Here is a 20,347-nt window from a genome sequence, read left to right as displayed (position 1 = left end):
GGTACGGCTCTCACCTCATTTGCCTAAGTATATTGCAAGGCATGCTGGGTACAGAAAAACTTCATCTTCCCCTCTCACAATCAGTCATAACTGAAAGTCAGACACTCTTAGGCACTAGCCGTTTCAGACCTTTATCAAGACAGCATGTCATGAACCCTCTCTCTCTCTCTCTGTGATCCTAGCACTAGCATGCTCAGGATTTGGCTTTACCTGGGAGCCAGAGATCTACCCGGTGAGGGCTTGCCCGGTGTGAGGCTTTTGAGCGTTTGGGAGCGTTCGGGACGTGAGTGGACGTTGGACAGGAAACTCTGCGAATTTGAAGCATCCAACATTCCTGCTGCAGTGAGCGGCTCTTTCCATGGACATCTGCCTCTAGGATTCCTCTCAACTTGCCTTCTGATAAAACATTTTGTGAGCAGCAATTACCTTCGACAGCTACAAGGTGGCGCTACATTCTGGTAAGTGCACAAGTATGCACAAAATGTTAGGGACTTTTGCCAGATTTATCGGTGGATCTTGCATATTTTTTTCAGAGGCTAGATATTGCCTAGAAATGCTTTTTAACATAGAGATGTTGGAGTTATAATGTCTGGTCGGGCCTCAGCCCTTCCATTGTTTGCCCACTGTAACATATTTATTACCAGCACATGTGAGTTGTGACTCTGCTTTATAAAACTTATCATATATTAGGACAATGAATGTATCAGAAGGTGCGATTGAGATGTTTGCCTATGTATTTGTTTATTTTTTTATATATGGCTGATTAATCTGTTCATGAAATTTCCATTTTGAGACATGTTGCATTAAAATATGTCCTGCTTGCAGAATATATAAGCATTTTCACTGCGTTGGCCGGGAATCGAACCCGGGCCAACTGCTTGGGAAGCAGCTATGCTCACCACTATACCACCAACGCCCTCTGATGTGTGTGCTCTCGGTTCTAAATATTACGTTCCCGAAATCAATGACTATCTTGCAACAGCTTCAATGGTGCATTTGGTTTCGATACCAACATGAGAAGTAGTAGAACGTTTTTTGCAGAGGGTAAGGAACTGGGGATTGAAACCAAGGACAAAGTTGTGCAGAAGAGAAGAAATGAAATGCAACAGTACAAAAAGTAGAAATCAGCATATATAGGCAGCATGGGAAGCAAAGCAGGGAAGAGAAAGAGAGAACATTCCATGAAATGCCCAGGAGATAGATAAGAGCAGAAAAAAAAGGGAAGAATGAAATTCAAAGCATGCCCAGAAAGTTGTGTGAAGCTCCCACCAGTCATTTATGGTTATAGTTGTGTGTCTTTACTTTCAAAGTACAGGGTTGATCCTTTCACGAACACTCTTGTATTACACAGACACAGATAGTTGAGAAGTCTTTTCTCACATAGCTGGCACAAGCTTGCGCTTTTCCTTTCTGGCAGTGTGGAAATGACAGCTTGGTCCTTGGAAGGAAAGTCAAGCAAAATTAGCAGAGGATGGTTTCGATCCATCGACCTCTGGGTTATGGGCCCAGCACGCTTCCGCTGCGCCACTCTGCTCGTTCATGAAGGTGATCTCTTTATGCAGATGAGGAGGCATTCAGCGGAGTGAAGTGGCATTGGTCGGGCTCTCACCTCATTTGCCTAATTATATCGCAAGGCATGCTGGGTGCAGAAAATCTTCATCTTCCCCTCTCACAATCAGTCATAACTGATAGTCCAGACCCTCTTACGCACTAGCCGTTTCAGGCCTTTATCAAGACAGCAGCTCTCCAACACTCTCTGTCTCTCTCTCTCTGTGATCCTAGTGCTAGCATGCTCAGGATTTGGCTTTACCTGGGAGCCAGAGATCTACCCGGTGAGGGCTTGCCCGGTGTAAGGCTTTTGAGCGTTTGGGAGCGTTCGGTACATGAGAGGACGTTGGACTGGAAACTATGCAAATTTGAAGCATCCAACCTTCCTGCTGCAGTCGGGGGCTCTTTCCATGGACATCTGCCTTTTGGATTCCTCTAAACTTGCCCTCTGATGAAACATTTTTTGAGCTGCAGTTACCTCCGACGTCTACAAGGTGGCGCTACATTCAGGTGAGGGCACAAGTATGCACAAAATGTTGGCGACTTTCACCAGATTTATCGATGGATCTTGCATATTGTTTTCAGAGGCTAGATATTGCCTAGGAAATGGTTTTTAACATAGAGATGCTGGAGTTATAATGTGTGGTCGGGCCTCAGCCCTTTCATTGTCTGCCCACTGTAAATATTTTTTACCAGCACATGTGAGTGGTGACTCTGCTTTATGAAACTTATCATATATTAGGACAATGAATATAGCAGAAGGGGCGATTGAGATGCTTGCCTACATATTTGTTTATTTTTTATATAACGGCTGATTAATCTGTTCATTATATTTCCATTTTGTGACATGTTGCATTAAAATATATCCTGCTTGCAGAATATATAAGTATTTGTACTGCGTTGGCCGGGAATCGAACCCGGGTCAACTGCTTGGAAGGCAGCTATGCTCACCACTATACCACCAACGCCCTCTGATCTGTGCGCTCTCGGTTCTTAACATTAGGATCCTGAGTTCAATGACTATCTTGCACCAGCTTCAATGGTGCATTTGGTTTAGATACCAACATGAAAAGCAATAGAAAGTTTTTTGCAGAGGGTAAGGAACTGGGATTGAAACCAAGGACAAAGCTGTGCAGAAGAGAAGAATGGAAAGCTGCATTACAAATAATAGATAAGAATATATAGAGGCAGCATGGGAAGCAAAACAGGGAAGAGAAATACAGAACATTCAATTAAATGCCCAGGAGATAGATAAGAGCAGAACAAAAAGGAAAGAATGAAATTCAAAGCCTGCCCATAAAAGTGTTTGAAGGTCCCACCAGTCATTTATGCTTATTATTGTGTGTCTTTACTTTCAAAGTACAGGGTGGATCATTTGATGATCCCTCTCTTGTATTTCAGCAGACACAGATATTTGACAAGTATTTTCTCACATAGCTGGCACAAGCTTGTGCTTTTCCTTGCTGGCAGCGTGGAAATGACAGCTTGGTCCTTGGAAGGAAAGTCAAGCAAAATTAGCAGAGGATGGTTTCGATCCATCGACCTCTGGGTTATGGGCCCAGCACGCTTCCGCTGCGCCACTCTGCTCTGTTGTGAAAGTGTTCTTTTTATGCAGATAGGGAGCATTAAGCAGAGTAGCGTGGGATTGGTACGGCTCTCACCTCATTTGCCTAAGTATATTGCAAGGCATGCTGGGTACAGAAAAACTTCATCTTCCCCTCTCACAATCAGTCATAACTGAAAGTCAGACACTCTTAGGCACTAGCCGTTTCAGACCTTTATCAAGACAGCATGTCATGAACCCTCTCTCTCTCTCTCTGTGATCCTAGCACTAGCATGCTCAGGATTTGGCTTTACCTGGGAGCCAGAGATCTACCCGGTGAGGGCTTGCCCGGTGTGAGGCTTTTGAGCGTTTGGGAGCGTTGTGGACGTTGGACAGGAAACTCTGCGAATTTGAAGCATCCAACATTCCTGCTGCAGTGAGCGGCTCTTTCCATGGACATCTGCCTCTAGGATTCCTCTCAACTTGCCTTCTGATAAAACATTTTGTGAGCAGCAATTACCTTCGACAGCTACAAGGTGGCGCTACATTCTGGTAAGTGCACAAGTATGCACAAAATGTTAGGGACTTTTGCCAGATTTATCGGTGGATCTTGCATATTTTTTTCAGAGGCTAGATATTGCCTAGAAATGCTTTTTAACATAGAGATGTTGGAGTTATAATGTCTGGTCGGGCCTCAGCCCTTCCATTGTTTGCCCACTGTAACATATTTATTACCAGCACATGTGAGTTGTGACTCTGCTTTATAAAACTTATCATATATTAGGACAATGAATGTATCAGAAGGTGCGATTGAGATGTTTGCCTATGTATTTGTTTATTTTTTTATATATGGCTGATTAATCTGTTCATGAAATTTCCATTTTGAGACCTGTTGCATTAAAATATGTCCTGCTTGCAGAATATATAAGCATTTTCACTGCGTTGGCCGGGAATCGAACCCGGGTCAACTGCTTGGGAAGCAGCTATGCTCACCACTATACCACCAACGCCCTCTGATGTGTGTGCTCTCGGTTCTAAATATTACGTTCCCGAAATCAATGACTATCTTGCAACAGCTTCAATGGTGCATTTGGTTTCGATACCAACATGAGAAGTAGTAGAACGTTTTTTGCAGAGGGTAAGGAACTGGGGATTGAAACCAAGGACAAAGTTGTGCAGAAGAGAAGAAATGAAATGCAACAGTACAAAAAGTAGAAATCAGCATATATAGGCAGCATGGGAAGCAAAGCAGGGAAGAGAAAGAGAGAACATTCCATGAAATGCCCAGGAGATAGATAAGAGCAGAAAAAAAAGGGAAGAATGAAATTCAAAGCATGCCCAGAAAGTTGTGTGAAGCTCCCACCAGTCATTTATGGTTATAGTTGTGTGTCTTTACTTTCAAAGTACAGGGTTGATCCTTTCACGAACACTCTTGTATTACACAGACACAGATAGTTGAGAAGTCTTTTCTCACATAGCTGGCACAAGCTTGCGCTTTTCCTTTCTGGCAGTGTGGAAATGACAGCTTCGTCCTTGGAAGGAAAGTCAAGCAAAATTAGCAGAGGATGGTTTCGATCCATCGACCTCTGGGTTATGGGCCCAGCACGCTTCCACTGCGCCACTCTGCTCGTTCATGAAGGTGATCTCTTTATGCAGATGAGGAGGCATTCAGCGGAGTGAAGTGGCATTGGTCGGGCTCTCACCTCATTTGCCTAATTATATCGCAAGGCATGCTGGGTGCAGAAAATCTTCATCTTCCCCTCTCACAATCAGTCATAACTGATAGTCCAGACCCTCTTACGCACTAGCCGTTTCAGGCCTTTATCAAGACAGCAGCTCTCCAACACTCTCTGTCTCTCTCTCTCTGTGATCCTAGTGCTAGCATGCTCAGGATTTGGCTTTACCTGGGAGCCAGAGATCTACCCGGTGAGGGCTTGCCCGGTGTAAGGCTTTTGAGCGTTTGGGAGCGTTCGGTACATGAGAGGACGTTGGACTGGAAACTATGCAAATTTGAAGCATCCAACCTTCCTGCTGCAGTCGGGGGCTCTTTCCATGGACATCTGCCTTTTGGATTCCTCTAAACTTGCCCTCTGATGAAACATTTTTTGAGCTGCAGTTACCTCCGACGTCTACAAGGTGGCGCTACATTCAGGTGAGGGCACAAGTATGCACAAAATGTTGGCGACTTTCACCAGATTTATCGATGGATCTTGCATATTGTTTTCAGAGGCTAGATATTGCCTAGGAAATGGTTTTTAACATAGAGATGCTGGAGTTATAATGTGTGGTCGGGCCTCAGCCCTTTCATTGTCTGCCCACTGTAAATATTTTTTACCAGCACATGTGAGTGGTGACTCTGCTTTATGAAACTTATCATATATTAGGACAATGAATATAGCAGAAGGGGCGATTGAGATGCTTGCCTACATATTTGTTTATTTTTTATATAACGGCTGATTAATCTGTTCATTATATTTCCATTTTGTGACATGTTGCATTAAAATATATCCTGCTTGCAGAATATATAAGTATTTGTACTGCGTTGGCCGGGAATCGAACCCGGGTCAACTGCTTGGAAGGCAGCTATGCTCACCACTATACCACCAACGCCCTCTGATCTGTGCGCTCTCGGTTCTTAACATTAGGATCCTGAGTTCAATGACTATCTTGCACCAGCTTCAATGGTGCATTTGGTTTAGATACCAACATGAAAAGCAATAGAAAGTTTTTTGCAGAGGGTAAGGAACTGGGATTGAAACCAAGGACAAAGCTGTGCAGAAGAGAAGAATGGAAAGCTGCATTACAAATAATAGATAAGAATATATAGAGGCAGCATGGGAAGCAAAACAGGGAAGAGAAATACAGAACATTCAATTAAATGCCCAGGAGATAGATAAGAGCAGAACAAAAAGGAAAGAATGAAATTCAAAGCCTGCCCATAAAAGTGTTTGAAGGTCCCACCAGTCATTTATGCTTATTATTGTGTGTCTTTACTTTCAAAGTACAGGGTGGATCATTTGATGATCCCTCTCTTGTATTTCAGCAGACACAGATATTTGACAAGTATTTTCTCACATAGCTGGCACAAGCTTGTGCTTTTCCTTGCTGGCAGCGTGGAAATGACAGCTTGGTCCTTGGAAGGAAAGTCAAGCAAAATTAGCAGAGGATGGTTTCGATCCATCGACCTCTGGGTTATGGGCCCAGCACGCTTCCGCTGCGCCACTCTGCTCTGTTGTGAAAGTGTTCTTTTTATGCAGATAGGGAGCATTAAGCAGAGTAGCGTGGGATTGGTACGGCTCTCACCTCATTTGCCTAAGTATATTGCAAGGCATGCTGGGTACAGAAAAACTTCATCTTCCCCTCTCACAATCAGTCATAACTGAAAGTCAGACACTCTTAGGCACTAGCCGTTTCAGACCTTTATCAAGACAGCATGTCATGAACCCTCTCTCTCTCTCTCTGTGATCCTAGCACTAGCATGCTCAGGATTTGGCTTTACCTGGGAGCCAGAGATCTACCCGGTGAGGGCTTGCCCGGTGTGAGGCTTTTGAGCGTTTGGGAGCGTTCGGGACGTGAGTGGACGTTGGACAGGAAACTCTGCGAATTTGAAGCATCCAACATTCCTGCTGCAGTGAGCGGCTCTTTCCATGGACATCTGCCTCTAGGATTCCTCTCAACTTGCCTTCTGATAAAACATTTTGTGAGCAGCAATTACCTTCGACAGCTACAAGGTGGCGCTACATTCTAGTAAGTGCACAAGTATGCACAAAATGTTAGGGACTTTTGCCAGATTTATCGGTGGATCTTGCATATTTTTTTCAGAGGCTAGATATTGCCTAGAAATGCTTTTTAACATAGAGATGTTGGAGTTATAATGTCTGGTCGGGCCTCAGCCCTTCCATTGTTTGCCCACTGTAACATATTTATTACCAGCACATGTGAGTTGTGACTCTGCTTTATAAAACTTATCATATATTAGGACAATGAATGTATCAGAAGGTGCGATTGAGATGTTTGCCTATGTATTTGTTTATTTTTTTATATATGGCTGATTAATCTGTTCATGAAATTTCCATTTTGAGACATGTTGCATTAAAATATGTCCTGCTTGCAGAATATATAAGCATTTTCACTGCGTTGGCCGGGAATCGAACCCGGGTCAACTGCTTGGGAAGCAGCTATGCTCACCACTATACCACCAACGCCCTCTGATGTGTGTGCTCTCGGTTCTAAATATTACGTTCCCGAAATCAATGACTATCTTGCAACAGCTTCAATGGTGCATTTGGTTTCGATACCAACATGAGAAGTAGTAGAACGTTTTTTGCAGAGGGTAAGGAACTGGGGATTGAAACCAAGGACAAAGTTGTGCAGAAGAGAAGAAATGAAATGCAACAGTACAAAAAGTAGAAATCAGCATATATAGGCAGCATGGGAAGCAAAGCAGGGAAGAGAAAGAGAGAACATTCCATGAAATGCCCAGGAGATAGATAAGAGCAGAAAAAAAAGGGAAGAATGAAATTCAAAGCATGCCCAGAAAGTTGTGTGAAGCTCCCACCAGTCATTTATGGTTATAGTTGTGTGTCTTTACTTTCAAAGTACAGGGTTGATCCTTTCACGAACACTCTTGTATTACACAGACACAGATAGTTGAGAAGTCTTTTCTCACATAGCTGGCACAAGCTTGCGCTTTTCCTTTCTGGCAGTGTGGAAATGACAGCTTGGTCCTTGGAAGGAAAGTCAAGCAAAATTAGCAGAGGATGGTTTCGATCCATCGACCTCTGGGTTATGGGCCCAGCACGCTTCCGCTGCGCCACTCTGCTCGTTCATGAAGGTGATCTCTTTATGCAGATGAGGAGGCATTCAGCGGAGTGAAGTGGCATTGGTCGGGCTCTCACCTCATTTGCCTAATTATATCGCAAGGCATGCTGGGTGCAGAAAATCTTCATCTTCCCCTCTCACAATCAGTCATAACTGATAGTCCAGACCCTCTTACGCACTAGCCGTTTCAGGCCTTTATCAAGACAGCAGCTCTCCAACACTCTCTGTCTCTCTCTCTCTGTGATCCTAGTGCTAGCATGCTCAGGATTTGGCTTTACCTGGGAGCCAGAGATCTACCCGGTGAGGGCTTGCCCGGTGTAAGGCTTTTGAGCGTTTGGGAGCGTTCGGTACATGAGAGGACGTTGGACTGGAAACTATGCAAATTTGAAGCATCCAACCTTCCTGCTGCAGTCGGGGGCTCTTTCCATGGACATCTGCCTTTTGGATTCCTCTAAACTTGCCCTCTGATGAAACATTTTTTGAGCTGCAGTTACCTCCGACGTCTACAAGGTGGCGCTACATTCAGGTGAGGGCACAAGTATGCACAAAATGTTGGCGACTTTCACCAGATTTATCGATGGATCTTGCATATTGTTTTCAGAGGCTAGATATTGCCTAGGAAATGGTTTTTAACATAGAGATGCTGGAGTTATAATGTGTGGTCGGGCCTCAGCCCTTTCATTGTCTGCCCACTGTAAATATTTTTTACCAGCACATGTGAGTGGTGACTCTGCTTTATGAAACTTATCATATATTAGGACAATGAATATAGCAGAAGGGGCGATTGAGATGCTTGCCTACATATTTGTTTATTTTTTATATAACGGCTGATTAATCTGTTCATTATATTTCCATTTTGTGACATGTTGCATTAAAATATATCCTGCTTGCAGAATATATAAGTATTTGTACTGCGTTGGCCGGGAATCGAACCCGGGTCAACTGCTTGGAAGGCAGCTATGCTCACCACTATACCACCAACGCCCTCTGATCTGTGCGCTCTCGGTTCTTAACATTAGGATCCTGAGTTCAATGACTATCTTGCACCAGCTTCAATGGTGCATTTGGTTTAGATACCAACATGAAAAGCAATAGAAAGTTTTTTGCAGAGGGTAAGGAACTGGGATTGAAACCAAGGACAAAGCTGTGCAGAAGAGAAGAATGGAAAGCTGCATTACAAATAATAGATAAGAATATATAGAGGCAGCATGGGAAGCAAAACAGGGAAGAGAAATACAGAACATTCAATTAAATGCCCAGGAGATAGATAAGAGCAGAACAAAAAGGAAAGAATGAAATTCAAAGCCTGCCCATAAAAGTGTTTGAAGGTCCCACCAGTCATTTATGCTTATTATTGTGTGTCTTTACTTTCAAAGTACAGGGTGGATCATTTGATGATCCCTCTCTTGTATTTCAGCAGACACAGATATTTGACAAGTATTTTCTCACATAGCTGGCACAAGCTTGTGCTTTTCCTTGCTGGCAGCGTGGAAATGACAGCTTGGTCCTTGGAAGGAAAGTCAAGCAAAATTAGCAGAGGATGGTTTCGATCCATCGACCTCTGGGTTATGGGCCCAGCACGCTTCCGCTGCGCCACTCTGCTCTGTTGTGAAAGTGTTCTTTTTATGCAGATAGGGAGCATTAAGCAGAGTAGCGTGGGATTGGTACGGCTCTCACCTCATTTGCCTAAGTATATTGCAAGGCATGCTGGGTACAGAAAAACTTCATCTTCCCCTCTCACAATCAGTCATAACTGAAAGTCAGACACTCTTAGGCACTAGCCGTTTCAGACCTTTATCAAGACAGCATGTCATGAACCCTCTCTCTCTCTCTCTGTGATCCTAGCACTAGCATGCTCAGGATTTGGCTTTACCTGGGAGCCAGAGATCTACCCGGTGAGGGCTTGCCCGGTGTGAGGCTTTTGAGCGTTTGGGAGCGTTCGGGACGTGAGTGGACGTTGGACAGGAAACTCTGCGAATTTGAAGCATCCAACATTCCTGCTGCAGTGAGCGGCTCTTTCCATGGACATCTGCCTCTAGGATTCCTCTCAACTTGCCTTCTGATAAAACATTTTGTGAGCAGCAATTACCTTCGACAGCTACAAGGTGGCGCTACATTCTGGTAAGTGCACAAGTATGCACAAAATGTTAGGGACTTTTGCCAGATTTATCGGTGGATCTTGCATATTTTTTTCAGAGGCTAGATATTGCCTAGAAATGCTTTTTAACATAGAGATGTTGGAGTTATAATGTCTGGTCGGGCCTCAGCCCTTCCATTGTTTGCCCACTGTAACATATTTATTACCAGCACATGTGAGTTGTGACTCTGCTTTATAAAACTTATCATATATTAGGACAATGAATGTATCAGAAGGTGCGATTGAGATGTTTGCCTATGTATTTGTTTATTTTTTTATATATGGCTGATTAATCTGTTCATGAAATTTCCATTTTGAGACATGTTGCATTAAAATATGTCCTGCTTGCAGAATATATAAGCATTTTCACTGCGTTGGCCGGGAATCGAACCCGGGCCAACTGCTTGGGAAGCAGCTATGCTCACCACTATACCACCAACGCCCTCTGATGTGTGTGCTCTCGGTTCTAAATATTACGTTCCCGAAATCAATGACTATCTTGCAACAGCTTCAATGGTGCATTTGGTTTCGATACCAACATGAGAAGTAGTAGAACGTTTTTTGCAGAGGGTAAGGAACTGGGGATTGAAACCAAGGACAAAGTTGTGCAGAAGAGAAGAAATGAAATGCAACAGTACAAAAAGTAGAAATCAGCATATATAGGCAGCATGGGAAGCAAAGCAGGGAAGAGAAAGAGAGAACATTCCATGAAATGCCCAGGAGATAGATAAGAGCAGAAAAAAAAGGGAAGAATGAAATTCAAAGCATGCCCAGAAAGTTGTGTGAAGCTCCCACCAGTCATTTATGGTTATAGTTGTGTGTCTTTACTTTCAAAGTACAGGGTTGATCCTTTCACGAACACTCTTGTATTACACAGACACAGATAGTTGAGAAGTCTTTTCTCACATAGCTGGCACAAGCTTGCGCTTTTCCTTTCTGGCAGTGTGGAAATGACAGCTTGGTCCTTGGAAGGAAAGTCAAGCAAAATTAGCAGAGGATGGTTTCGATCCATCGACCTCTGGGTTATGGGCCCAGCACGCTTCCGCTGCGCCACTCTGCTCGTTCATGAAGGTGATCTCTTTATGCAGATGAGGAGGCATTCAGCGGAGTGAAGTGGCATTGGTCGGGCTCTCACCTCATTTGCCTAATTATATCGCAAGGCATGCTGGGTGCAGAAAATCTTCATCTTCCCCTCTCACAATCAGTCATAACTGATAGTCCAGACCCTCTTACGCACTAGCCGTTTCAGGCCTTTATCAAGACAGCAGCTCTCCAACACTCTCTGTCTCTCTCTCTCTGTGATCCTAGTGCTAGCATGCTCAGGATTTGGCTTTACCTGGGAGCCAGAGATCTACCCGGTGAGGGCTTGCCCGGTGTAAGGCTTTTGAGCGTTTGGGAGCGTTCGGTACATGAGAGGACGTTGGACTGGAAACTATGCAAATTTGAAGCATCCAACCTTCCTGCTGCAGTCGGGGGCTCTTTCCATGGACATCTGCCTTTTGGATTCCTCTAAACTTGCCCTCTGATGAAACATTTTTTGAGCTGCAGTTACCTCCGACGTCTACAAGGTGGCGCTACATTCAGGTGAGGGCACAAGTATGCACAAAATGTTGGCGACTTTCACCAGATTTATCGATGGATCTTGCATATTGTTTTCAGAGGCTAGATATTGCCTAGGAAATGGTTTTTAACATAGAGATGCTGGAGTTATAATGTGTGGTCGGGCCTCAGCCCTTTCATTGTCTGCCCACTGTAAATATTTTTTACCAGCACATGTGAGTGGTGACTCTGCTTTATGAAACTTATCATATATTAGGACAATGAATATAGCAGAAGGGGCGATTGAGATGCTTGCCTACATATTTGTTTATTTTTTATATAACGGCTGATTAATCTGTTCATTATATTTCCATTTTGTGACATGTTGCATTAAAATATATCCTGCTTGCAGAATATATAAGTATTTGTACTGCGTTGGCCGGGAATCGAACCCGGGTCAACTGCTTGGAAGGCAGCTATGCTCACCACTATACCACCAACGCCCTCTGATCTGTGCGCTCTCGGTTCTTAACATTAGGATCCTGAGTTCAATGACTATCTTGCACCAGCTTCAATGGTGCATTTGGTTTAGATACCAACATGAAAAGCAATAGAAAGTTTTTTGCAGAGGGTAAGGAACTGGGATTGAAACCAAGGACAAAGCTGTGCAGAAGAGAAGAATGGAAAGCTGCATTACAAATAATAGATAAGAATATATAGAGGCAGCATGGGAAGCAAAACAGGGAAGAGAAATACAGAACATTCAATTAAATGCCCAGGAGATAGATAAGAGCAGAACAAAAAGGAAAGAATGAAATTCAAAGCCTGCCCATAAAAGTGTTTGAAGGTCCCACCAGTCATTTATGCTTATTATTGTGTGTCTTTACTTTCAAAGTACAGGGTGGATCATTTGATGATCCCTCTCTTGTATTTCAGCAGACACAGATATTTGACAAGTATTTTCTCACATAGCTGGCACAAGCTTGTGCTTTTCCTTGCTGGCAGCGTGGAAATGACAGCTTGGTCCTTGGAAGGAAAGTCAAGCAAAATTAGCAGAGGATGGTTTCGATCCATCGACCTCTGGGTTATGGGCCCAGCACGCTTCCGCTGCGCCACTCTGCTCTGTTGTGAAAGTGTTCTTTTTATGCAGATAGGGAGCATTAAGCAGAGTAGCGTGGGATTGGTACGGCTCTCACCTCATTTGCCTAAGTATATTGCAAGGCATGCTGGGTACAGAAAAACTTCATCTTCCCCTCTCACAATCAGTCATAACTGAAAGTCAGACACTCTTAGGCACTAGCCGTTTCAGACCTTTATCAAGACAGCATGTCATGAACCCTCTCTCTCTCTCTCTGTGATCCTAGCACTAGCATGCTCAGGATTTGGCTTTACCTGGGAGCCAGAGATCTACCCGGTGAGGGCTTGCCCGGTGTGAGGCTTTTGAGCGTTTGGGAGCGTTGTGGACGTTGGACAGGAAACTCTGCGAATTTGAAGCATCCAACATTCCTGCTGCAGTGAGCGGCTCTTTCCATGGACATCTGCCTCTAGGATTCCTCTCAACTTGCCTTCTGATAAAACATTTTGTGAGCAGCAATTACCTTCGACAGCTACAAGGTGGCGCTACATTCTGGTAAGTGCACAAGTATGCACAAAATGTTAGGGACTTTTGCCAGATTTATCGGTGGATCTTGCATATTTTTTTCAGAGGCTAGATATTGCCTAGAAATGCTTTTTAACATAGAGATGTTGGAGTTATAATGTCTGGTCGGGCCTCAGCCCTTCCATTGTTTGCCCACTGTAACATATTTATTACCAGCACATGTGAGTTGTGACTCTGCTTTATAAAACTTATCATATATTAGGACAATGAATGTATCAGAAGGTGCGATTGAGATGTTTGCCTATGTATTTGTTTATTTTTTTATATATGGCTGATTAATCTGTTCATGAAATTTCCATTTTGAGACCTGTTGCATTAAAATATGTCCTGCTTGCAGAATATATAAGCATTTTCACTGCGTTGGCCGGGAATCGAACCCGGGTCAACTGCTTGGGAAGCAGCTATGCTCACCACTATACCACCAACGCCCTCTGATGTGTGTGCTCTCGGTTCTAAATATTACGTTCCCGAAATCAATGACTATCTTGCAACAGCTTCAATGGTGCATTTGGTTTCGATACCAACATGAGAAGTAGTAGAACGTTTTTTGCAGAGGGTAAGGAACTGGGGATTGAAACCAAGGACAAAGTTGTGCAGAAGAGAAGAAATGAAATGCAACAGTACAAAAAGTAGAAATCAGCATATATAGGCAGCATGGGAAGCAAAGCAGGGAAGAGAAAGAGAGAACATTCCATGAAATGCCCAGGAGATAGATAAGAGCAGAAAAAAAAGGGAAGAATGAAATTCAAAGCATGCCCAGAAAGTTGTGTGAAGCTCCCACCAGTCATTTATGGTTATAGTTGTGTGTCTTTACTTTCAAAGTACAGGGTTGATCCTTTCACGAACACTCTTGTATTACACAGACACAGATAGTTGAGAAGTCTTTTCTCACATAGCTGGCACAAGCTTGCGCTTTTCCTTTCTGGCAGTGTGGAAATGACAGCTTCGTCCTTGGAAGGAAAGTCAAGCAAAATTAGCAGAGGATGGTTTCGATCCATCGACCTCTGGGTTATGGGCCCAGCACGCTTCCACTGCGCCACTCTGCTCGTTCATGAAGGTGATCTCTTTATGCAGATGAGGAGGCATTCAGCGGAGTGAAGTGGCATTGGTCGGGCTCTCACCTCATTTGCCTAATTATATCGCAAGGCATGCTGGGTGCAGAAAATCTTCATCTTCCCCTCTCACAATCAGTCATAACTGATAGTCCAGACCCTCTTACGCACTAGCCGTTTCAGGCCTTTATCAAGACAGCAGCTCTCCAACACTCTCTGTCTCTCTCTCTCTGTGATCCTAGTGCTAGCATGCTCAGGATTTGGCTTTACCTGGGAGCCAGAGATCTACCCGGTGAGGGCTTGCCCGGTGTAAGGCTTTTGAGCGTTTGGGAGCGTTCGGTACATGAGAGGACGTTGGACTGGAAACTATGCAAATTTGAAGCATCCAACCTTCCTGCTGCAGTCGGGGGCTCTTTCCATGGACATCTGCCTTTTGGATTCCTCTAAACTTGCCCTCTGATGAAACATTTTTTGAGCTGCAGTTACCTCCGACGTCTACAAGGTGGCGCTACATTCAGGTGAGGGCACAAGTATGCACAAAATGTTGGCGACTTTCACCAGATTTATCGATGGATCTTGCATATTGTTTTCAGAGGCTAGATATTGCCTAGGAAATGGTTTTTAACATAGAGATGCTGGAGTTATAATGTGTGGTCGGGCCTCAGCCCTTTCATTGTCTGCCCACTGTAAATATTTTTTACCAGCACATGTGAGTGGTGACTCTGCTTTATGAAACTTATCATATATTAGGACAATGAATATAGCAGAAGGGGCGATTGAGATGCTTGCCTACATATTTGTTTATTTTTTATATAACGGCTGATTAATCTGTTCATTATATTTCCATTTTGTGACATGTTGCATTAAAATATATCCTGCTTGCAGAATATATAAGTATTTGTACTGCGTTGGCCGGGAATCGAACCCGGGTCAACTGCTTGGAAGGCAGCTATGCTCACCACTATACCACCAACGCCCTCTGATCTGTGCGCTCTCGGTTCTTAACATTAGGATCCTGAGTTCAATGACTATCTTGCACCAGCTTCAATGGTGCATTTGGTTTAGATACCAACATGAAAAGCAATAGAAAGTTTTTTGCAGAGGGTAAGGAACTGGGATTGAAACCAAGGACAAAGCTGTGCAGAAGAGAAGAATGGAAAGCTGCATTACAAATAATAGATAAGAATATATAGAGGCAGCATGGGAAGCAAAACAGGGAAGAGAAATACAGAACATTCAATTAAATGCCCAGGAGATAGATAAGAGCAGAACAAAAAGGAAAGAATGAAATTCAAAGCCTGCCCATAAAAGTGTTTGAAGGTCCCACCAGTCATTTATGCTTATTATTGTGTGTCTTTACTTTCAAAGTACAGGGTGGATCATTTGATGATCCCTCTCTTGTATTTCAGCAGACACAGATATTTGACAAGTATTTTCTCACATAGCTGGCACAAGCTTGTGCTTTTCCTTGCTGGCAGCGTGGAAATGACAGCTTGGTCCTTGGAAGGAAAGTCAAGCAAAATTAGCAGAGGATGGTTTCGATCCATCGACCTCTGGGTTATGGGCCCAGCACGCTTCCGCTGCGCCACTCTGCTCTGTTGTGAAAGTGTTCTTTTTATGCAGATAGGGAGCATTAAGCAGAGTAGCGTGGGATTGGTACGGCTCTCACCTCATTTGCCTAAGTATATTGCAAGGCATGCTGGGTACAGAAAAACTTCATCTTCCCCTCTCACAATCAGTCATAACTGAAAGTCAGACACTCTTAGGCACTAGCCGTTTCAGACCTTTATCAAGACAGCATGTCATGAACCCTCTCTCTCTCTCTCTGTGATCCTAGCACTAGCATGCTCAGGATTTGGCTTTACCTGGGAGCCAGAGATCTACCCGGTGAGGGCTTGCCCGGTGTGAGGCTTTTGAGCGTTTGGGAGCGTTCGGGACGTGAGTGGACGTTGGACAGGAAACTCTGCGAATTTGAAGCATCCAACATTCCTGCTGCAGTGAGCGGCTCTTTCCATGGACATCTGCCTCTAGGATTCCTCTCAACTTGCCTTCTGATAAAACATTTTGTGAGCAGCAATTACCTTCGACAGCTACAAGGTGGCGCTACATTCTGGTAAGTGCACAAGTATGCACAAAATGTTAGGGACTTTTGCCAGATTTATCGGTGGATCTTGCATATTTTTTTCAGAGGCTAGATATTGCCTAGAAATGCTTTTTAACATAGAGATGTTGGAGTTATAATGTCTGGTCGGGCCTCAGCCCTTCCATTGTTTGCCCACTGTAACATATTTATTACCAGCACATGTGAGTTGTGACTCTGCTTTATAAAACTTATCATATATTAGGACAATGAATGTATCAGAAGGTGCGATTGAGATGTTTGCCTATGTATTTGTTTATTTTTTTATATATGGCTGATTAATCTGTTCATGAAATTTCCATTTTGAGACATGTTGCATTAAAATATGTCCTGCTTGCAGAATATATAAGCATTTTCACTGCGTTGGCCGGGAATCGAACCCGGGTCAACTGCTTGGGAAGCAGCTATGCTCACCACTATACCACCAACGCCCTCTGATGTGTGTGCTCTCGGTTCTAAATATTACGTTCCCGAAATCAATGACTATCTTGCAACAGCTTCAATGGTGCATTTGGTTTCGATACCAACATGAGAAGTAGTAGAACGTTTTTTGCAGAGGGTAAGGAACTGGGGATTGAAACCAAGGACAAAGTTGTGCAGAAGAGAAGAAATGAAATGCAACAGTACAAAAAGTAGAAATCAGCATATATAGGCAGCATGGGAAGCAAAGCAGGGAAGAGAAAGAGAGAACATTCCATGAAATGCCCAGGAGATAGATAAGAGCAGAAAAAAAAGGGAAGAATGAAATTCAAAGCATGCCCAGAAAGTTGTGTGAAGCTCCCACCAGTCATTTATGGTTATAGTTGTGTGTCTTTACTTTCAAAGTACAGGGTTGATCCTTTCACGAACACTCTTGTATTACACAGACACAGATAGTTGAGAAGTCTTTTCTCACATAGCTGGCACAAGCTTGCGCTTTTCCTTTCTGGCAGTGTGGAAATGACAGCTTCGTCCTTGGAAGGAAAGTCAAGCAAAATTAGCAGAGGATGGTTTCGATCCATCGACCTCTGGGTTATGGGCCCAGCACGCTTCCGCTGCGCCACTCTGCTCGTTCATGAAGGTGATCTCTTTATGCAGATGAGGAGGCATTCAGCGGAGTGAAGTGGCATTGGTCGGGCTCTCACCTCATTTGCCTAATTATATCGCAAGGCATGCTGGGTGCAGAAAATCTTCATCTTCCCCTCTCACAATCAGTCATAACTGATAGTCCAGACCCTCTTACGCACTAGCCGTTTCAGGCCTTTATCAAGACAGCAGCTCTCCAACACTCTCTGTCTCTCTCTCTCTGTGATCCTAGTGCTAGCATGCTCAGGATTTGGCTTTACCTGGGAGCCAGAGATCTACCCGGTGAGGGCTTGCCCGGTGTAAGGCTTTTGAGCGTTTGGGAGCGTTCGGTACATGAGAGGACGTTGGACTGGAAACTATGCAAATTTGAAGCATCCAACCTTCCTGCTGCAGTCGGGGGCTCTTTCCATGGACATCTGCCTTTTGGATTCCTCTAAACTTGCCCTCTGATGAAACATTTTTTGAGCTGCAGTTACCTCCGACGTCTACAAGGTGGCGCTACATTCAGGTGAGGGCACAAGTATGCACAAAATGTTGGCGACTTTCACCAGATTTATCGATGGATCTTGCATATTGTTTTCAGAGGCTAGATATTGCCTAGGAAATGGTTTTTAACATAGAGATGCTGGAGTTATAATGTGTGGTCGGGCCTCAGCCCTTTCATTGTCTGCCCACTGTAAATATTTTTTACCAGCACATGTGAGTGGTGACTCTGCTTTATGAAACTTATCATATATTAGGACAATGAATATAGCAGAAGGGGCGATTGAGATGCTTGCCTACATATTTGTTTATTTTTTATATAACGGCTGATTAATCTGTTCATTATATTTCCATTTTGTGACATGTTGCATTAAAATATATCCTGCTTGCAGAATATATAAGTATTTGTACTGCGTTGGCCGGGAATCGAACCCGGGTCAACTGCTTGGAAGGCAGCTATGCTCACCACTATACCACCAACGCCCTCTGATCTGTGCGCTCTCGGTTCTTAACATTAGGATCCTGAGTTCAATGACTATCTTGCACCAGCTTCAATGGTGCATTTGGTTTAGATACCAACATGAAAAGCAATAGAAAGTTTTTTGCAGAGGGTAAGGAACTGGGATTGAAACCAAGGACAAAGCTGTGCAGAAGAGAAGAATGGAAAGCTGCATTACAAATAATAGATAAGAATATATAGAGGCAGCATGGGAAGCAAAACAGGGAAGAGAAATACAGAACATTCAATTAAATGCCCAGGAGATAGATAAGAGCAGAACAAAAAGGAAAGAATGAAATTCAAAGCCTGCCCATAAAAGTGTTTGAAGGTCCCACCAGTCATTTATGCTTATTATTGTGTGTCTTTACTTTCAAAGTACAGGGTGGATCATTTGATGATCCCTCTCTTGTATTTCAGCAGACACAGATATTTGACAAGTATTTTCTCACATAGCTGGCACAAGCTTGTGCTTTTCCTTGCTGGCAGCGTGGAAATGACAGCTTGGTCCTTGGAAGGAAAGTCAAGCAAAATTAGCAGAGGATGGTTTCGATCCATCGACCTCTGGGTTATGGGCCCAGCACGCTTCCGCTGCGCCACTCTGCTCTGTTGTGAAAGTGTTCTTTTTATGCAGATAGGGAGCATTAAGCAGAGTAGCGTGGGATTGGTACGGCTCTCACCTCATTTGCCTAAGTATATTGCAAGGCATGCTGGGTACAGAAAAACTTCATCTTCCCCTCTCACAATCAGTCATAACTGAAAGTCAGACACTCTTAGGCACTAGCCGTTTCAGACCTTTATCAAGACAGCATGTCATGAACCCTCTCTCTCTCTCTCTGTGATCCTAGCACTAGCATGCTCAGGATTTGGCTTTACCTGGGAGCCAGAGATCTACCCGGTGAGGGCTTGCCCGGTGTGAGGCTTTTGAGCGTTTGGGAGCGTTCGGGACGTGAGTGGACGTTGGACAGGAAACTCTGCGAATTTGAAGCATCCAACATTCCTGCTGCAGTGAGCGGCTCTTTCCATGGACATCTGCCTCTAGGATTCCTCTCAACTTGCCTTCTGATAAAACATTTTGTGAGCAGCAATTACCTTCGACAGCTACAAGGTGGCGCTACATTCTGGTAAGTGCACAAGTATGCACAAAATGTTAGGGACTTTTGCCAGATTTATCGGTGGATCTTGCATATTTTTTTCAGAGGCTAGATATTGCCTAGAAATGCTTTTTAACATAGAGATGTTGGAGTTATAATGTCTGGTCGGGCCTCAGCCCTTCCATTGTTTGCCCACTGTAACATATTTATTACCAGCACATGTGAGTTGTGACTCTGCTTTATAAAACTTATCATATATTAGGACAATGAATGTATCAGAAGGTGCGATTGAGATGTTTGCCTATGTATTTGTTTATTTTTTTATATATGGCTGATTAATCTGTTCATGAAATTTCCATTTTGAGACATGTTGCATTAAAATATGTCCTGCTTGCAGAATATATAAGCATTTTCACTGCGTTGGCCGGGAATCGAACCCGGGCCAACTGCTTGGGAAGCAGCTATGCTCACCACTATACCACCAACGCCCTCTGATGTGTGTGCTCTCGGTTCTAAATATTACGTTCCCGAAATCAATGACTATCTTGCAACAGCTTCAATGGTGCATTTGGTTTCGATACCAACATGAGAAGTAGTAGAACGTTTTTTGCAGAGGGTAAGGAACTGGGGATTGAAACCAAGGACAAAGTTGTGCAGAAGAGAAGAAATGAAATGCAACAGTACAAAAAGTAGAAATCAGCATATATAGGCAGCATGGGAAGCAAAGCAGGGAAGAGAAAGAGAGAACATTCCATGAAATGCCCAGGAG

General features: G+C 43.7%; 25 non-coding genes across 25 annotated transcripts; all 25 read right to left on the bottom strand.

Moving 5' to 3' along the window:
- Positions 1-844: 844 nt before the first annotated feature.
- TRNAG-CCC (transfer RNA glycine (anticodon CCC)) lies at positions 845-916 on the bottom strand. The gene has a single exon. It is a non-coding gene; the product is annotated as a tRNA-Gly (tRNA).
- A 546-nt stretch (positions 917-1,462) lies between these two features.
- TRNAM-CAU (transfer RNA methionine (anticodon CAU)) lies at positions 1,463-1,534 on the bottom strand. Its single transcript has one exon. It is a non-coding gene; the product is annotated as a tRNA-Met (tRNA).
- Positions 1,535-2,444: 910 nt separating this feature from the next.
- Positions 2,445-2,516, bottom strand: TRNAG-UCC (transfer RNA glycine (anticodon UCC)). The gene has a single exon. It is a non-coding gene; the product is annotated as a tRNA-Gly (tRNA).
- A 547-nt stretch (positions 2,517-3,063) lies between these two features.
- On the bottom strand, positions 3,064-3,135 carry TRNAM-CAU (transfer RNA methionine (anticodon CAU)). The gene has a single exon. It is a non-coding gene; the product is annotated as a tRNA-Met (tRNA).
- Positions 3,136-4,029: 894 nt separating this feature from the next.
- TRNAG-CCC (transfer RNA glycine (anticodon CCC)) lies at positions 4,030-4,101 on the bottom strand. Its single transcript has one exon. It is a non-coding gene; the product is annotated as a tRNA-Gly (tRNA).
- Positions 4,102-4,647: 546 nt separating this feature from the next.
- TRNAM-CAU (transfer RNA methionine (anticodon CAU)) lies at positions 4,648-4,719 on the bottom strand. Its single transcript has one exon. It is a non-coding gene; the product is annotated as a tRNA-Met (tRNA).
- A 910-nt stretch (positions 4,720-5,629) lies between these two features.
- TRNAG-UCC (transfer RNA glycine (anticodon UCC)) lies at positions 5,630-5,701 on the bottom strand. Its single transcript has one exon. It is a non-coding gene; the product is annotated as a tRNA-Gly (tRNA).
- Positions 5,702-6,248: 547 nt separating this feature from the next.
- TRNAM-CAU (transfer RNA methionine (anticodon CAU)) lies at positions 6,249-6,320 on the bottom strand. Its single transcript has one exon. It is a non-coding gene; the product is annotated as a tRNA-Met (tRNA).
- Positions 6,321-7,224: 904 nt separating this feature from the next.
- TRNAG-CCC (transfer RNA glycine (anticodon CCC)) lies at positions 7,225-7,296 on the bottom strand. Its single transcript has one exon. It is a non-coding gene; the product is annotated as a tRNA-Gly (tRNA).
- Positions 7,297-7,842: 546 nt separating this feature from the next.
- TRNAM-CAU (transfer RNA methionine (anticodon CAU)) lies at positions 7,843-7,914 on the bottom strand. Its single transcript has one exon. It is a non-coding gene; the product is annotated as a tRNA-Met (tRNA).
- Positions 7,915-8,824: 910 nt separating this feature from the next.
- Positions 8,825-8,896, bottom strand: TRNAG-UCC (transfer RNA glycine (anticodon UCC)). The gene has a single exon. It is a non-coding gene; the product is annotated as a tRNA-Gly (tRNA).
- Positions 8,897-9,443: 547 nt separating this feature from the next.
- TRNAM-CAU (transfer RNA methionine (anticodon CAU)) lies at positions 9,444-9,515 on the bottom strand. The gene has a single exon. It is a non-coding gene; the product is annotated as a tRNA-Met (tRNA).
- A 904-nt stretch (positions 9,516-10,419) lies between these two features.
- Positions 10,420-10,491, bottom strand: TRNAG-CCC (transfer RNA glycine (anticodon CCC)). The gene has a single exon. It is a non-coding gene; the product is annotated as a tRNA-Gly (tRNA).
- Positions 10,492-11,037: 546 nt separating this feature from the next.
- TRNAM-CAU (transfer RNA methionine (anticodon CAU)) lies at positions 11,038-11,109 on the bottom strand. Its single transcript has one exon. It is a non-coding gene; the product is annotated as a tRNA-Met (tRNA).
- Positions 11,110-12,019: 910 nt separating this feature from the next.
- Positions 12,020-12,091, bottom strand: TRNAG-UCC (transfer RNA glycine (anticodon UCC)). Its single transcript has one exon. It is a non-coding gene; the product is annotated as a tRNA-Gly (tRNA).
- Positions 12,092-12,638: 547 nt separating this feature from the next.
- Positions 12,639-12,710, bottom strand: TRNAM-CAU (transfer RNA methionine (anticodon CAU)). The gene has a single exon. It is a non-coding gene; the product is annotated as a tRNA-Met (tRNA).
- An 894-nt stretch (positions 12,711-13,604) lies between these two features.
- TRNAG-CCC (transfer RNA glycine (anticodon CCC)) lies at positions 13,605-13,676 on the bottom strand. The gene has a single exon. It is a non-coding gene; the product is annotated as a tRNA-Gly (tRNA).
- Positions 13,677-14,222: 546 nt separating this feature from the next.
- Positions 14,223-14,294, bottom strand: TRNAM-CAU (transfer RNA methionine (anticodon CAU)). Its single transcript has one exon. It is a non-coding gene; the product is annotated as a tRNA-Met (tRNA).
- A 910-nt stretch (positions 14,295-15,204) lies between these two features.
- On the bottom strand, positions 15,205-15,276 carry TRNAG-UCC (transfer RNA glycine (anticodon UCC)). The gene has a single exon. It is a non-coding gene; the product is annotated as a tRNA-Gly (tRNA).
- A 547-nt stretch (positions 15,277-15,823) lies between these two features.
- On the bottom strand, positions 15,824-15,895 carry TRNAM-CAU (transfer RNA methionine (anticodon CAU)). Its single transcript has one exon. It is a non-coding gene; the product is annotated as a tRNA-Met (tRNA).
- A 904-nt stretch (positions 15,896-16,799) lies between these two features.
- TRNAG-CCC (transfer RNA glycine (anticodon CCC)) lies at positions 16,800-16,871 on the bottom strand. Its single transcript has one exon. It is a non-coding gene; the product is annotated as a tRNA-Gly (tRNA).
- A 546-nt stretch (positions 16,872-17,417) lies between these two features.
- TRNAM-CAU (transfer RNA methionine (anticodon CAU)) lies at positions 17,418-17,489 on the bottom strand. Its single transcript has one exon. It is a non-coding gene; the product is annotated as a tRNA-Met (tRNA).
- Positions 17,490-18,399: 910 nt separating this feature from the next.
- On the bottom strand, positions 18,400-18,471 carry TRNAG-UCC (transfer RNA glycine (anticodon UCC)). Its single transcript has one exon. It is a non-coding gene; the product is annotated as a tRNA-Gly (tRNA).
- Positions 18,472-19,018: 547 nt separating this feature from the next.
- Positions 19,019-19,090, bottom strand: TRNAM-CAU (transfer RNA methionine (anticodon CAU)). The gene has a single exon. It is a non-coding gene; the product is annotated as a tRNA-Met (tRNA).
- A 904-nt stretch (positions 19,091-19,994) lies between these two features.
- TRNAG-CCC (transfer RNA glycine (anticodon CCC)) lies at positions 19,995-20,066 on the bottom strand. The gene has a single exon. It is a non-coding gene; the product is annotated as a tRNA-Gly (tRNA).
- Positions 20,067-20,347: the final 281 nt, after the last annotated feature.

The sequence above is a fragment of the Lissotriton vulgaris genome, unplaced genomic scaffold, assembly GCF_964263255.1.
Source record: "Lissotriton vulgaris unplaced genomic scaffold, aLisVul1.2 SCAFFOLD_975, whole genome shotgun sequence".
Lineage (NCBI taxonomy): Eukaryota > Metazoa > Chordata > Amphibia > Caudata > Salamandridae > Lissotriton > Lissotriton vulgaris.
Note: the sequence above shows the minus strand (reverse complement) of the source record. Positions and strands in the feature narration are given on the sequence as shown.